The sequence below is a fragment of the Gavialis gangeticus genome, unplaced genomic scaffold (genome assembly GCF_001723915.1).
Source record: "Gavialis gangeticus isolate Ggan-Ray unplaced genomic scaffold, GavGan_comp1, whole genome shotgun sequence".
Classification (NCBI taxonomy): domain Eukaryota; kingdom Metazoa; phylum Chordata; order Crocodylia; family Gavialidae; genus Gavialis; species Gavialis gangeticus.
Genome location: NW_017729026.1, coordinates 49,863,465 through 49,881,459, shown reverse-complemented (window position 1 = coordinate 49,881,459; position 17,995 = coordinate 49,863,465). Strand labels below are relative to the sequence as shown.

At 40.3% G+C, this 17,995-nt stretch overlaps 1 long non-coding RNA gene across 1 annotated transcript in view; it reads left to right on the top strand.

Annotated features, from left to right (window-relative positions):
* Positions 1-3,359: 3,359 nt before the first annotated feature.
* The window catches only part of LOC109299737, a 24,382-nt gene continuing 9,746 nt past the window's right edge, over positions 3,360-17,995 (top strand). Inside the window, exons 1-2 of the long non-coding RNA XR_002097976.1 lie at positions 3,360-3,370; positions 17,046-17,050. This is a non-coding gene — a long non-coding RNA (uncharacterized LOC109299737). The remainder of the gene's footprint in view (positions 3,371-17,045; positions 17,051-17,995) is intronic.

Here is a 17,995-nt window from a genome sequence, read left to right as displayed (position 1 = left end):
GAATAATTGGCTATTGGCATTGGCCAAGAAAATCTCTATTGGTGCACTGCTAGTGCTTAGTTTGTAAAAAGGATAAGAGGTAGACTACTCACTAACACTAAGGCTAAGTAAAGATGTTTAGGGTGGTTAGGACAAGGTTAGACTGCATTAAAAATGGCCACCTTATCTAAGGTAAGGGCTACTGGAGAAGGGGTTAGAGGGATCAGAGAGGCAAGCAGTCTTGGGAGGTATCAGCAGTCTGTGGGGGGATCAGGGAATGAGTGGGATCTGCAGGAGTGATTGGGGGAATTCAGGGTGCAGGTAGCATCTGTGTGTGAATCAAGGAGACAGGTGTGACCCATGGGAGTGATCAGAGAGATCTGGGGATGTAGGCCATATCTGCGGGGAGACTGGGGGGGCAGATGGCATCCACAGAAGTGATTGGGGGTATTGGAAGTGAAGATGGGCTCCAGGGGAGCAATCAGGGTTACAAGCAGCACCTGCAGGAGGGATGGGGGGAGAGTGAGGGTGTAGGTAGTATTTATGGGAAGATTGGGAGGGCAGGCAGCATCTGTGAAGGGATTGTGGGGCAGGAAGAACCTGCAGGAGTGATTAGGGGTGCAGGTGATGTATGCAGGGGAATTGGAGAACAGGTGGGATCTGCAGGAGCAATTGGGAGAATCATGGGGGCACGCAGGATTTGTGGGGGTCGTCAGGGTTGCAGGCTACATCTGCAGGGAGATTGGGGGGCAGGCAGTGTCTATGGGGGGTTGCTGGTATAAATGGGGGGTTTGGCAGGATCAGAAGGGCTCACAGTGTCCATGGTAGGGCTTGGCGGTGTGGGGATCAGGGGCTATTTTTAGCATTCCTTCCAGTGTACCTATCCCGCATCCCTTTTGCCCCTCCCCCCACCATTACTTACTTCCTCAGCTCTGGCATCAGCAAATCCTGATAAAACTGGCACTGGTAGTGGCTTGTGGGATTGGTGGTTGGGCAATTTGGGCTGGCTGGTCTGCACAGGGTGGGGGTAAGGGGCCAGGGGCCTAAAAATAGCTTGGTGCCAGAGAGGCGGGTATGGAAAGTGTAGTCTGCCCTGGGACTGGGGCCATGAATGGACTTTTCCAGCCCTGGGGTTGTACAGGTAACTGTACTGAAGTTTGATGTACCAGTCTTAATTTAGATGGGTTAAATTTGCGTGCACATAGATAAAGGTCCATCTTAGACTGGGTTCCACCATTTTAGATTGGTCTATGTGCACTGAACTTTGGTGCAATATTGTTATGGTTTAGACTGATTTCCAATCACTAAGACCGGGTCTAAGTGTAAGGTGTGCACTTGGGCAAACTATTGGGTAGCCATTTTTAATCAAAAGTAACCTCCCGTTAACCCCTTGGCAAACATCTGCACATAGCCTGAGTCATATCTGGACCCTATTCTTCCACTTACAAGCAGATACTTGCATAAGTAGTTCTGTTGCAGGCAATGTGAGTAATTCATGGGAGCAATTTATCACTGATGTACGTAAAGAGTTCATATTTTAGTTACTGATTTCAGACTTGCCACTTGCGGTGAAAAGCGTTACTTAAAACAAATAAGAAGTGGAGTATTTGTCCTGAAGTCAGTAAAGATTCTCTTGACTATGATGACAATGAAAAAATATAAGACTACAGGAATGAAAAAAGCTCTATTCTCCTCTCTTTTGGTTCTTATATCATGCTCAATTTGGATACTTCATGGTATATGAGCACCTTCCAGAAGCACATTAAGTTGCTGCACATATGTTTTATGATTCTGGAAAAGCATTGTGTTATAATATATTGTATTATCTGTGGAATGCTATGTGACCATGTACCAGTTTTGGTACTTAAAGATGGCATTATAATGTGCACCTGCTGAAGGGCCGAGTTATAGTTGCTCAAGCAGCCATGTCATTTTCTAACTTCTGAATTCAATCTTAATGCTCCATCAGCATAGTTTTTGTTTGGAATTACGTTAAATAATTTCTCTTCTTCCTTGGTGTTTATGCCCTTCAAATATTTGCAGACTATTATTAGGCACCTACCACACTACTGGGGCTATATAAATACTAAGTAATAGCAACGATATCCTTTTTACCTTCACTACATCTTGGTTACTGTGAAATAACTTGGTGCAGTCAAGCATTAGGAGCATTACAAAGAGAGATTGCAATAATAAGGGTAATTCTGGAAAGATTTTAGTGTAAGCTTAGGCTCAGAGGGTATGTTGTTGTGGCATAGAACAGAGAGCCTTATCATGGCCTAATACTTACTTTAGCACTTATTTAGAAGCTTTTATCTTTAAACAGTAAAGATTTGTTTGCGCTGTAAACAATAATTAATCATTACAATCAATGTAATTTTATCCTATAGGTCAAGCCCTCTGAGAGCTGGAAATGAAGGTCATCTTCCAGTCACCAGCAAGTGAGAAAGTAAAAATCCCCAGCTGATTTTTAAAAAGCTTTTCATTTGTGTTTTAATTTGACTCAATATTTTTGATAATGGCCCAGTGAATAGTGCTCTGTTTCCCTGATCACACTGGGTGTGATTATCAAAAGCACTCCTGTCCCTTAGGCTCACAAATCCCAAAGACTTTTCAAAAGCCTTTGAGAAATTTATGGTCTCTTCGCCTGTTTAGAAACCCACACTTCATACCCAACACTTTTTGTTCACATTTGAAATTTTGCCTCTCTGCTGAACTGTGAGGACCATCTTTCCCATAAGTTCTCCATCACTAGTGTAGGAGTACCTTACGCTCTTCAAAGGATTTATCCGCTCAACACTCTTGTGAGGTATACTAGTGCTATTGTCTCTAATTTACAAATGGGGAATTGAGATACAAAGTAGCTAAGGGCAAGATTTTAAAATTTAGGTTTTGATGGAAAAGTTTAAAACTCTTATCTTAAGTCAAAGGTGTCAAATAGATGGCCCATGGGCTGGATCTGGCCTGTGGAGCTTCTCTATTTGGCCCACTGGACTACTGGAAATTAGGGGGCATGGTCGGACATGAACCTTGGTGGATATGATGAATAGTGGCAGGAGGGCAAGTGAGGGTTAACACAGCCATGTTAATCTGGCTGTTTCACCTGTCAGCACTGATACAGTCCTATCTGCCTGGCCATCAGCTCATACCCGGTGCTAGAGCTGGGGTTGGTATTGCCACTGCCACTGCAGCACCAGGGCACATGGTGACAATAGCTGAGACTTACCACCACTCCAGTGTGATCCAGGTTAGAGCTTGACTTGCCATTGGAGCAGTCTGGATCCAGCCCAAGGTGCAAGGTGAGTTTGACACCTGTGCCCTAAGTGACTTGCTCAGCTTCACAGTGGAAGTCTGTGGCAAAGCAGGGAACTGAATCCAGGTTTCTTGATTAGTGCACTAGCCTTTCTAGGTGGCTTCCAGGGAAGTGGTTTCTTTCTTGTCTTTAATTAACAAAGCAGGCAGAATTGAGATAACATTTTTAATAGAAAGATCAACACAGTGATCACTAATTCCCTGTAAACTGGCTCTCTTTGTAAGATGCAATTTTTGTCCTCTATTTAAAAAAGAGGGGAGCTGGCAGTAAAGTATTCTCTGCTTATAGGGCCTTCAGGTTTGGAACATTTCTCCGTACCTCATTCAGAAACAATCAAGGCAAAAACAAGTTAGTGACTTAGAAGTATAAGTTTAGTTTTCAAAAGTGAATTAGGCACTCAGGCACTCAAAGCAAGATAAGCCTGATAGGTGATTAAACAGGACTTACACAGAGTTTTTGCTTTGGAGTCACAAAGAACAACTGAGTAGCTGCGGAACTGCTTACGTACCTATAACGATTAGGCATCTCCATTTTAAAATAAAACAATTGGTAGGAGCATAGAGTTTGCCTTGCTTGGAAGTGATCTGGATCAGCCAGTCAAGTGCTGAACTCCCACCTGACCTCTGTTGTGATCCATGCAAGCATGGCATGTGTCTAAAGTATTTGATTCCTTGGGGCTAGGGACAGACAAAAAACCTGAGCCTGAATTGATTCAGTCTTTGCAGGTTAATCTAACCTGGCTAGGCTGAACTGGTTTGTAACTGGACAGACATTTTCTCTGGACTGAGGAAATTCAGGCACATGCCTGTAGTATCTCAGTCTAGAAGCTGGGGGTGCTAGAGCATCCCTTTCTTCCCTTCCACAGTGAGCCAGGCCCCAGCAGAACCTCTGTTTAGGGAGGTCAGCCTGCACCATCCCAGGCTTTTCCCCGCTGGCTGCTCAACGTGTGGGAGTGTTGTCAGACCCCAGCCCCCTGCTAGCACTCTGAGGCAAGGGGTGTGTGCAGTACATGCATTTGTTGATGATATGGAGCTTTTCAATCTCCTTCTCTTAGCTTCTTTATACTGTCTGCAGCAAACTGACAGGCGAGCAAGCCAGCAGGGAGCTGATAACAGTATTTATCACCCCATCAGCAAAATAATAGCCTCTCTCCATTAGTTCAAAACTCTTCTTAAACAGTTTACCAGCTGATCTGTTGATTAGCTCCAAAAAGCCCCAAGCAGTCACTCTTCTGTTTGCCTGTCCCAGTAAATTGAAGACACGCACACAGACACCTCTTGGCTTTAGCTAGCATACCACATGCCTAGGGTCTGTGGGGCTGGGGACTGTGCTGTGGAAGATGGGAGGGAGGGAGGGGGGATTTCTGTTTGATCAGTCAGCAGCGAGGGTGTGGGGGTAGGGCAGGGGAAAGCCCGGAAGACTCTGCTGTACCTGCAGTCTCTGCCAGAGCTCCAGCCAGGGAGCAGAGGGGAGGGGTCAGCTTTGCTGCGGAGAAGAGAGCCCCATCCAGTCCAGGGAGCAGGCCGGGATGTTGGGAGTGTCTGGTTTGTCTTAAACCAGCAAGGGGTCTGGGGCAGACATTGCATAAATCAGTTTGAGCCAAATCAGTTAAGTCTGATACTACATTCAACCAGGTTTATTGCAAACTGGTTTCAGCCATTTTCAAACTGGTTTATGTACACTAAACATCTGTTCTGTTACAGGTTTAAACTAGTTTCTGATCACTTAAACCAGTTTATGTGTAATGTCTGTCCCTAGTCTAGGTGGGTAAAGAGCATGCTTAGCAACTGTTTAATATTGGGAATACACATGTAGCTCATTACAAAAGACAGTCACTCATTATAAAACACAGTCACTCAAGAAGCCCAAATCAACTAGCTGTAGCTTCTTCCTTGCTTAGGATTTCTGAATCATCCTTAGGTCTCCTCATATAGTAGAGAGGGATTATAGATGTTTTAACCCTGTCAATTCACCTCCTAAAATAGGTATCTAACATGTGATGCCCAAATGGAGGTGCCTACAGGATTGATTTGGATATGGCCCTGAGGCTACTAAGCCACTTAAACTTTGCAAGGCTAAATAGAGAAACCCTTAAAACTTTTAAAAATCTGGGCCTTGGACATATTTCATTTTACTATTATTCACCTAGGAACATAAATCTTGTGGAGTAAGTGTGATGATTGTTTTGGCCTGGTTTTATAAATTGATTTACATGGGTAATCTCTGTATCTGTGCAAAGCCCTATAGATTTCCATAAGACTCCTCTCACATATTTCATTGGATAGGGTCTTTGTGGATGAAACAAAGGACCCGGAATGGCAATCAATTATGTCATAGAGTTCTGAGAAGAAAAAATCTGTGGAGACTTCATACCAGACAGTGATGGGAAGGATGTTACTGTAGAATGCTTTAAGGTAAAGAGTTTAGTAAAAATACTGTCCTCTAATACCTGTCCTACTGATATAGCTGCCCTAGAAAACAACTCTTCATCTGCAGGTGGCGGGGTGGTAAAGGGCTGGTAATAACCTGTTCTTAGGAGCCTGGGCAAAGAGAGATGATGAAAGTGAGGGATTAAGGAGAATCCCTAAAACAAAAAAACAAAAAAAAAAGAAAAGAAAAACTGTTGCCAGGCTTTGTTTAGGATCACAGGAGTTTGAAAACAGTTGAAAGCCAGTTATGGAGTTGGTTAGTGCACTTATTGAAGTTCTGAGGAACGGAAGTGATGCAGAAATCCCAGAACTCAGTGAGGTAGTAGAGTGCTGCTCAGAGGTTGATGAAATGCTAACTCACTGCTAGTTGTGGAGCATCCTAATCATTCAGCAGCATAGGACAAACAAAAGGGGGGTGGGGAAAGTTACCTGCTTATGTGTCCTTTGGCCTTAAAGAGAAAATTTTCAGTTGGCATACATGTTTGTGGACTAGAGCCTGGAAGACTTTTGAACCTTCAGTATGAGTGTGAATACTAACCGTGTAGTTATTTTGCCATTCTATGCTGTGTTTTCAACCTCTGACCATTCTAGATAGCCTCAAATATCCTCTGATGAATGGAACTGTGAAAGAGGGTCTTTTCTGTCTAGATTGTCTCCTACATACTGTGATTTGTTTCCTCCACTTGCAAGATCGGTCCTCCCTCCTTTCTTCCCAGGTGCTGAAAGATACAGTCACTTTTCTCACCTTTTCCCACACCCCAACCTGAGTACAGTCAAAAGTACTCAAGTCAATGAGAAGACAGCAATCCCTCTTAAATGCTCCACACTTTTTTTCTAGTAGAGTACAATAATCAGTGTACTTCATTCCCCTATTCTGGTGCTCTGCATGAGAAAGACTTACTGCATTTTGAACCATTGTAGAAGTAGATGCTTACCTAAATCTTCAGTTGACCAAAATAATTTTCCAGCATATTTGCAACCTTTTTCATCTGGGCTGTTTTATGAGGGAATTTTTCTCATATTTCTAAATAAGATTTGGCCTCTGAACCCCAATATGATTTTGGCTTTTTATCACTTCCTTAGAATAATTTGTTGCTTATGTTCTCTTTTTAAGTCTGAGCTCAAGAGATGGCTGCAGCAGCAGTTGCTGGAATTATTCCTGTGCTTCATTCTCTTGCTGGTGACGAGAGCAGCTATTACATTGGACGTAAACTGTGGTTTGGCTTTTTAGGGTTATACACAGTGGTGATCTATGTGGAACGTTTGCCGTGGATCTATCTGCACCAGGACTTTCTATGCCATGGTAATCTCTCAAGCCCCTGCCTTGGAGAATGTTTTGAACAACATTTCCATAAGCCTATCATTGGGACATGGTACATGTCCTGTTTCCTTTTCCTGTGTGCATTCCTCCTGATGGAGTTTTTTGTGTCCCAGCTACGGCACAAACAAACCAAAGTCAAAGCTCAACAGGAGAACGAAGCTGAACTGAGCTCAATGACAGGAGTCCAAGAAGACAGCTCAAGCCATAAGGGTGTTCGCATTATAGACTTCCACATTCAGAAGTCAGTGCTTGGCTTATACCTTTTCTATTTCTTATTGCAACTGGTAATCCAGGCAGTATTTCTGTCTATTCTGATAAATGATCAGTTGCCCCGGGTCAGTGGCTACCCTATATTATGCAGCACCATGAACTGCCTAGGCCCTTACCAATGCCTGGTCCAGGGGTCAATGGAGAAAAGGATGTCAATATATACCCTGGCTACACTTGCTGTGATGATCATTGTCTTTTGTATTGCGTTTTTCTTATATAGTATTCATCATTATGTACTAAAAGGGCTACAGCAACTCAGAGCACATGACTTGTGGCTGTGGGAAGTTTGAAGCTGTTTTCAAAGGGTCTAACTGGATAAATTCCAACAACATACTCTTGAATTTTATTTTTTGAGTAGGAAAAAAGCTCAAATTTGTTCCATTCTCCCAGCGCTATTTTTCCTGGAGTGACAGAACATGGGAAATACTGTACCTTGCTTTTTCAAAGGAGATCAAGATGTCATTGAGTGCCATGTCTGTTTATCATCTATTGATGTTCAAATATGTCTCTAAATAAACAGTTGTGCATATTTCTAACTTCAATAATTTAATAATATTTGCCTCCATTGTAGCAGCACCACAACATGGTTGTCAGAATCACCCTGAATTTTAATAATGCTAAACATAGTTGTATATCAGTGGTGCTCAACCTTCTGGCCCTACTGGCCAGATGAGTTTTGAGGGGCCAGTCCACAGGCTGGATCAGGCTCTGAATCATCCTCATCTGGTCCTATATGCTGGGATTGTTTCACCATCTGGTCCATGGGGTTCCCCATCATCAGTCTGGAAATTTGACAGTAAGGAAGGGGCAACCACTCCCACGGGCTGGATGACGTGGCTTCAGAGAAGGGGGGAGGAGGGGGTTGAGCACCTTAGCAGTATATGAATGATAGCTCCATGCTAGGTGCACAGTCTGACCCGATGCTAATTTACCCCATTCTGGTTTCTCAGAAAAAGGGATGATATCCTGGTGTTTGGAGGTAGATGTGACACATTAGCATGAGGTTTGGACACAAGTATGCTAGTGAGAGCAAAACCCAGAAGGACATTTAAATCTCACATTATTTCAGGGAGTTAAATAAGAAAAATGAATTTAAATTAAGAGAGAAATAGTAGGCTGAATACCAGGACAGTGTATTATTTATATTAATTTAATATGACATCTCTATAGCTGTAAAATAGTTGTATTGAGGGAAGCCCAAAGAGGGCAGTTCTTAAAGGCAGCATGCAGGAAGACAGGATAAGATTTGGATGCTGCCTGATGCTAGTTTGAGGGAGGCATTCATAAAGATCCAGATCCTGTCATGAAGGCAACCTCTCCCTGGGCTAGTATGGGCAAACATAGGATCCAATAGGCTAACATAGGATCCAGTGGGCTTGCAGGTTGTTCAGCTTACTTCTGAACAAGCTGTGTGGCTTCCACTTGCAACAGGTGTTCTCACAAAAGTACCATGATAACCACCATTTTTTTTTATATTATATATCAACATGTCACTTCATACCCATCTGCCATTAGTCCATTATTGTGTTGATGCACTGCAAATTAATTTAGGGGCCAAAAATAGCAACAGAAATAAAATTGACTGTTTTGTTCTTCAAGGAATACATTGGTCAATAAAACAGTATGGGTAGGACCAGAGGAGTTTGTAAAGGTTTATTTAAATACTATTTCGTTATTCTAGGGGGAAATCAGCCAAAATGTTTTGCTTCCATATTCAGATCCCTAAGAAAAAGGGCTCTGATTATTTTCAAAGGTGCTGAGTGTCAACAACCCTCATTGATTTTTATAATCCAATTAAAGAGAAAATTATCTTAAGTTGTTTTAGTTCTAAAATTTATATTATTGTGCCATGGAAAGATTAAAACAAAAACAAGAAAATTGGGAGATTTTTGAGTTCTGAAAGACTGCATGGTTGCAGGCCCTTACGTTCTCAACCATGATACCTTGCTGCATTCTCTGCTGTTACCTTGATCTTTCTTTCTCTGTCTCTTCAAAACCCAAACATATCTTCTGATAACATTTCTGGGCGTTGTGAGGGGTGGGGTGGAGAATAGGAAGGGTTTATATCCCTTGGCTCTTGGTTTAGACTGTTTCCTAATGCAATATTATTTTCCCCAATACTTTTGCTTACAGAACACAGATCCATATTAGCAAGGTAAGATGCACCAAAAATAATAAACACAAAACCCATACCGGATATTCTATTTATGTTTAAAAAAGTCTATGTGTACTAGGTTTTTAAAGAATCTACTAGGACTGAAGACCTTGGGGTTTCTTTTCTTTTTTCTTTCCTTAATTGTCTGGCAGTATCAGCATTGCTTATACAGTAATGCCTACACACACCTTGTAAAAGCAAAGTAGAAATGACATCTGTTCAAATACACTCTTTCAGTGAACCTGCATTTGATGACCTTATGCCTTTTCAGTCTTCTAGTTTAACTACTGTACTTTTATTGTTGATTTTAAAACAGTTAAATATAGTCTGAAAGCCTTTTCTTATTTCCTGCCTTTTTTTTTTGTTCTTGTAGAAATAACACAGACAATGTCAAGGACAAATGATCAAGCTATGGTTCTTTCCCCCACCTTTCTATTACTATTTTTATTACCAGGCAATCTTAAAGACCTTTTAATCCTTCTGATTGTTTAAAGTGGCTCTGTGAAAACATGACCTCTTAGATGTGAAGATAGTTATAGCAGAGTGTAAAATCTATGTGCTGGCGTGCTCCTTAGGAACTCAGCAAAATGAAAAGGCTCAGGGAAGGTTTAGTGGAATTTGATAGGAGGCCCCATGCAAATATCCAGACAAAACTACAACCAATTACTCTGTGCTGTCTCAAAAACCCCCACCAAAAAAACCCCCAAAACCCCAAAACAAAAAACCTCAGAGTTTTAAATCTCTAATTCAGAATAAAGATTTGTAGTATAATGACCTGATTTAGCTACAAAGGAGAAATAAATCTGACAGCTGAGAACAGAAGAGGGATTAATCTCAAAAGTTCATGCTAGCCTTTGTTTCCCCTCCTTTCGTTATTATGCAGAAGGGGCAAAGAACTAGCTGCTCTGTTTGTGTTACAGCTCCAATTACATTGCTCAGAGAAAGGCTGGATGAGGGAGAAGAGGAAAGGGGAGGTATGGTGAAAAGAGATTTTCCATTATTTAAAGATAGAGGAACTGACAGGAAAACTGAGAGAAATGGAGCCAGTCAGTCCATCTCATAGTCTGACTGCAGCTTTGAACAGAAGCGAGCTAACAGTGGGTGCATTCAGCAGAAGGAGCACAGAGGGCAACCTGGATGTTGTTTTTGATCATGGAGGCATAACTGAGTGGGAAATTTTACAAAGTGCAGTCAGTTCCCTGAATAGATAATTTTAGATGCTTTTCAGTTTCATATTTGACCCCTGGCATACTCTGACATGAAGGGAAGAGATGACACCATTGTATGTACCAAAACAGTCTCTAATCTGTTTGAAGAAGCCTTCTTTTGGCATGAGACCTATGGGGTTAGGTTTCATTTCATTTGCAAACCTTTACAACTATCAGTTTATTTACACAAATTAGCCACTAATAGAAGTAAGTGTTTTTGGTTAGGCAGATGTAATTGTTTTAAACAGACTAGAATAACAGATTAAAGAAAAGTTTCAATATACCAATATATGTTTTGTACTATATCAGTGGTTCCTAACCCTTTTAGACTTAAGGCATGCCTCAGAAAATGCCAGCTGTTAGCTTTCACTTATTTTTTGACTACAGAAACAGAGCAATGCTTCTTGCAAAGAGCTCAGAAAGACTGGAACAGATCAGAATGTTTCTGATACTTTTAATTTTTATTTGAAATCTCTGGGTTTATCTTATGAATCATGTGTAGGTGTTTATACATCTAACGGTGCTAATATTGAGCAATACCCATTAACACCCTTAAAAGGATCTCATGGCACCACAGCATACTGCAACATCCTGGCTGAGAATCATGGTATTAGATACTAGAATTACACTTTTCTGATCACTTTTCTCCTTCAAAATTAGGCACTCAGAAGTCAGTTCTAAAACATAGTGTTGTAGCAAAAACATATTACTAAAAAAATACGGTTTGAAACTTTTTGATATCCGCTAGGGTAAATGGAGTATTTTCCAGCACCCAGTTCTCATTGGACTCTAAAGGTGATGTCCATGTGAAGGATCAGGACCTTTGACTGTATCTGCCACTGGGTGCATCTACACACAATGCTACATTGCCATAGTGATGTGCTACAGCGACGTAGCTTGTCACTGTGGTGACATAGTGTCAGCGGGCACAAACCATGATGCCAACCCTACATCATTGTAGTGATGAGCTACCTCACTATAGCATGTCACTATGGTAATATAGCTGTTAAAAATAACTGGGTGCCACCGGGACAGTACAGTAATGTCTGTCACTGTACCATCATTTAGTACTTCCTAAAGCAAGTACTAAATGATGGTGCAGTAACAACTGCACCATGGGGGGCACATGTAGATGCACCTATCTGATGAGCACAGTGATTTCTAAATAGATTTCTAAATGCTTAGAAGATCCTCCTTAAAAAAATACCATGAAGAAACTATAAGTGAGCAAGCAATCTTTATGTTCTGTCTGTGCTGAAAGCCACTTAGGCCATGGGTAGAAAACTATGATACCTCTGTAATGGGGGAACTTACTGTGGGTACAACCGAAATTGTTTTGCCTTTCTGTTCCTAGCCTACATTAAGTGAAGCTAAGCTGCAACACTCCCTTGCCTATTTCATTCTGGGATAAATTACTCTGGTTTATGCTTGCTTGTCATGGGTAGGGAGTGGACAGATGAAACAGTTACAATGGATCATCTGGCACATGATCCCAGTATTTGTTGTATATGTATCTACAGCATGTCTGAGGCACATAAAGTTAGTGGGACTCTTGAAAATGTTTTATTCAGTCTGGTCCAAATACAGGAAACCCTTGGTATTCACGGGTTCAGCATTCGCAGTTTCAATTATTTGTGAATGCTGAACCTGCGTTTTAAAGACACTTTAAACATTTACTGGAGCTCCTTGGGAGCTCCGTGCTTGCTGCCGCTGGGCTCCCTCCATCACTGCTGGAGCCATGCCCCCCAGCCACTGGGGGCACTGCATTCATGAATGCAGTGCCCTATTCTTAGATTTTGCCATTTGTGGGGATCACGGGAATGTATCCCCCATGAATGGCAAGGGTCTCCTGTACTGGTCCAATAAAAATTAATTAGCAAACTTCTATTAACTTCAGTCATTCTGAAAAACATGGTACAAAAGCATAAATAAACTGGGGCACAACTTAATGATCAGAAAGGGCTCTCTTAAATGAATTGGTTCCTGTGAAATTTTTTAATTCCTGTGAAAGGTACTAAAGATTTTATGTGAAGTTTCTGTGCTTCAGCATGTATCTTGACTCTGAGCTATTTCTATCACCACACATCTAACTCCTTGCTGAAAGCAGTTCACTCTTCTCAGTCCATAATTTAACTATATTCTTTTTCCCTCTGTGTCACACTCTGTATTTGCATAATGAAATTTTAAAGCATGTCTAGAGGTGAAAAAGCCTAAATTACCCAGATTATGTAGAAGGAGACATTTACATATAGAAGACTAGAACAGGGAAAGAATGGCTTTCTCATGGTTGTTAAATGATTGTACGCTTGCAATGTCATCCAATATGACATTTCATCATGGACTACTGATAGAAAACATCTGTATGCATGGGCCATTATGAACATGGAAATAAGAACATAGGGGAAGAAGCAAACAAGGATAAGACTGTCTTATATAGCTGCCATAGTGAAAAAAATGTGTGTGCACATTCATATACCAATAGTAGATTCAGTGTTCTGCTTCATGGTAAACAATATTTACAATAGTTTTCAGTATCATCTCATTAAGTATAGTGATTTAAGTTAAATCTGTAAGTTCTTTTATTCTTTTCCATTTCTTGCAAAAACATTTGAGAGGGTAAAGGGAATGGGCTAGCATTTAATTTTAACTATGTTCAGTCCCATGCTGATGTGAACGCTTCCCATTAAAGTGTTATTTTATCAACTGCCATTAAAAAAAAGAAACAACATCATAAATAAAAAGAAATGTAAAAACAAAGTAGTCTTGTAGCTGGAGATTGCACTTAGAGAACCAATGTAGCCTATGGAGATTAAAAAATGTCATTATTTTCTACATAGTTTCTTCAGGTTATATGTAGAGAAGCACCTTATGGAAATAGGTAGGCCTAATATGCTACACTATAGACATGTCTACATGTGCTGATTTAAGGAGCATTAGGCATTTTTAAGGTGCATTAAGGGCATGGATCTACACATGCATGCCCTTAATGCACTTTCAAAATGGCAATTTTAGGCTGTTCATGCCTAAATTTGATACCGGAAAAAGCAGGTATCAAATTTAGGCATAAATAGCTAAAGTGCCTTAGTGCATGTGTAAACGGGCTAAGTGGCATTAACACTGTGTATGTCAACTAACTTGGGACACACTTTATTCCCAAGTTGGTCCACACACCACATTAACTCGCTTTAATTTGTGCATGTGTAGACATGTGCCTAAATTGCCTTAATGAGCATTAGGCAAATGTGCATTAAGTTTAGGTGCACATAAAAGCCTGTGTAGACATGTCCTATGTTGTTCAGAAAAGCATTTTGATAGGCCCAAATGGAGCATTCAGATGGAGTTTTGGGAATCTCTGAAAATTTCAGCCTGCATATTATCTTTGGTAGTGTTTCCAGAAGCTCCATCTCTATTCAAAGTGCAGTCTGCTCCACTTTATGCAGCTTAAAAACAGACTCCTGGAAACCTCTTAGTTTGGCTCTTAGTTGGACAAAATTTGGGTGTCACTGGCCTTGTTTTCTTGGTAGAAAACTATTTTGATAGACTGCTAGTTGGAATTAAGACATAACACAAAAAAGGAAAGTGATAGTAAATGCTGGAACAGTTGGGCACCCTTTGTGCCCACCTTGCATTTCACAAACTAGAGGAGACAATGAGAAACAGAAAGAAATAAAACGTTTAGTTCTTGGAATTCTCTGCATCAAGGGGCTTTTACATTCTTTCCTGTCATCCAGCATGAGGTCTTCTCTCAAAGGTAGTCAAGAATACTATCAAGCTCTTCTTTAGCACAAGAAATTAAGACAGCTATCCCCATCTGATTCCATCACTGTATCTGGCCTCTTTGTCATCTTTGAAGTATCCAGTCCAAAACTGGCCTCTTGTTTCTTTCAGCATTTTCTGCATGACTGCTCTATAAATCTTACTTCTATTCCCTCTTCTACATTCTCATTCTGTTTCCCATCACTTGGGGAAGTCTTCTCATATTTATAGCTCTTAGGTGTGCGTGTACAAACGGAAAGATTAGGGTAGATTAAGGGGATAAGTGAAAGTATGACACTTTATAGTACATAGGAATAAGGTGGCACCCTGTCAGTAGCTTGTGAGTCTCTAGTGGCTCTAACTATGTTACATCTTCCAGAAGTCACCCACAACTGATCAGAGGAAGAATCTGTATGTAACTAGGCATGATGAGTTTGCATGTATTTAGTAAACAAGGTTGTGCAAAGCCCAGCTGTGAGCTTTCATATACAGCAAAGGATACAATACAGTACAAAAATTCTCCTTCATTTTTCTAGTATTGCACAAAAATAATTTAAAGACATTTTAAAGTGAGTGGAGGTAACTGGATAACTTGATGAATGTATTTGGGGCTAATTTATTTGAGAGTCTGTGCTATTTTTGGCTTCAAGCATTTGATACATCTTTTGCAGTATTTCATCTTGTATTTGCATTTTTGTGGGAACAAATCTAAAGGTTGAGTGGTGCTTCTGGGAACACAGTTCTTTTCTGTGTACTTTGCCATCTAGCTGACGTGATAGGGGAGATACAGTATTAATCAGATTAGATTTGATAATTTAGTTTAAATGATGAAAAGAAACCATCATACCTGCAAAATACAACAGATTGAAATTTAATTCTGTCTCCTCCCATTAATTTTACTTGTAATACAATATTTCAGTTCAGGAGGCTCGTAAATTTGAGGCAGTTGTATTATCATGTCTATATACCAGGCTAATTTTTAATCCATAAAGATTTCCTAATTTCTGCATCTGGAAAGAAATGTCAATATTTTTTTTCTTACACAGGGGTTAATTATATACTGGGCAGAGTCTCTCTGGTTCAAGGCAGGCAGAGGAAATGCAGAACGATCTGTTCCAAGGCTGTGATAAATATAGTTTCTATTTGTAGTTTAGCCATTAAAGCAGAAACAAAACCTAAGATTCCACTAGAAACTATGATATGGTAAAACATAATTGACATAAAATGTGTATTTCTCCATCTAAGCAGTGTGCATTCTTTACCATTCAGAAACTGGGAAGGAGTAGGAATAGAAGGTAGAAAGAGCTCTTCACAGGAGAAAGAGCTCAACTTTTTTTGCTTCACTGATTGAAATGGGAATTGAGGGTACTTACCACCTTAACAGAATTGGTACTTACCACCATACACCTTGGTAAAGTTGCTCATGATAAATATATGTTATGAATATCTATTAAATGTTACAGTAGGTTGCTAACACCCAGCTGTATCACTCATTTATTAAAAGAAACTCTTTAGTCATAGGCTGAACAGGGGGCACGAGAGCAATTCAGCTGCAGTCTTAGATTGATGACACTTCTAAAAATTGTTCAAGCATGTGTCCAAGAATCTGTCAAAATAAGGTTTAATAGATGAGAAAGTAAAAGACAGGTAACTTTCACAATATACAAAAGTTGTGCACGTGTATTGCCATGCTTCATTTAGTTCCTCCTGCCTCTCAGGTAAATAATATAGAAAGAAAATCTGTTTGCCATTTTTGCACTGGACTATATAGGAATGAAATCTGCCAGGTCAATCAGACTGGGGCCACTGCTGGACTAGATAGGATTATCATTTTAACACAACCTTTCTATCAGCAAAACTCTGCTTACTTCAAAGTAGTGACTCCTGATTTACATCAATGCGAGGTGCTACATATTTCTTTAAAGTCAACAGGAAATTTTGCAACATTTATATTAGTATATGCAACACCAAACTATTTATGATAAGTTTTTTAAATGAGTGAGGAATTAATTTACATTTTTCAAAACTGTGGGTATCAAATCTAGGCACCAAAATTGCCTAGGGATGCTACACACTCAAAATTTGAGTTTGAACATTTTGGCTTTAATCTTTTTGATTATAAAGCCCTCGGTGATTACCACCTAAACAGAAAGAACTCTGAATGAACATTCTTAATGGTATAAAAGGGCATAAAAAACCCATTCAGACATTATTCCATTTTAACTATGTAATTATTTCATTGTAGTTTGTATGGAAGGAGCTGATAGGACACCTATTTGTAATAAATTGGCTTTGACATTTTTTAGCAATTTTTTTCTTTACTAATTTCTTAGTTCACACCATAATTCATTTATAAGGTACCTGTTGGGTAACAGAGGTCAGCCTATGCTGAGCTATGTGCTACTATAGCTACCCTACTATCATATCAGTGCCTGAGCTGATTTGTTTATAGTTTGCTTGGTACTTACACAACACTTGCTGTCATTGCAATGACAGAAGTGGGAACATATCTGTAGTATTACAAGTTCAGTTTCTTAGAATGAGATCAATGTATCAAACTATTAATGGAATAGTTCTTCGAGGATTCAGGGTTTTTGGTGGGGAATGGGGAGAGCAGTTGTACGCAGCCACGATTGTTTCTTCTCTTAGTCTGTCCATATAAAAGGAACTCTTGGACCTGCTGTTACTGCCTGGAAACTGAGAATTTCTGAAAGAGATTTCTATCTGCTGCTTGTGACCTCCAGTGTTAAAGACCTGGTGCATATAATGTAAACAAAGTAATGAAACTAAGGAAACTGAAGCTGGCACTTTTTATGCCTTAGTAGAGTGATGACAGTATCTTCTTCCTTTTAGATTTACTTGGGCAGCTGGGATCTGTTGTGCTGATCTATAACAGGCTCTGCATATGACTTTATATCATATATCATTGATGGGACTATCCTTGCTACATTGGTGAGGGACATCTGATTGATAGTGGTAATGAGCTTTAGGGCTCTGTATGTATGGATTGATGCACATTCAAGTTGTGTGATGTCTGAAAAGTGCAAGCCCTCAACTTCTGATGAACACTACCATATTCTCAGGCCCTGCAGTATGCATGACATCTCTACTGTGTATCTATAGTAACAATATGCTAAGCATTTTTTCAAGAATAGACATGCCACTTGTTTCTGCCTCAGTATTTATTTCTAGTGTCTCAGTTTCCCCATCTGTGAAAAGTGTGCTATCTCATAGCTCAGGGAAAGGTAGGGAGACTTGATCTCTCTGAAAATATGAACACCTTAATTAATTCTGATCTAAAGCATTTGTAAAGTTATCACTACAAGTTTGGCTAGTGGATACGTGAGTCACACCTGCATTCAGACTGTCCAATTACAGTGCAGTACAGCCAAATCTTGCCATAGCATTCCATAGGTCACAATCACAGAATCGTAGAAAATGAGGGTTGGAAGGGACCTTAGGAGGTCATCTAGTCCAACCCCCTGCTCAAAGCAGGACCTTGGGTGCATACACATTTTGGTGGGGGTTTAGGGGGAGGTTAGATCATGTTAAAAGTGGCAGGTG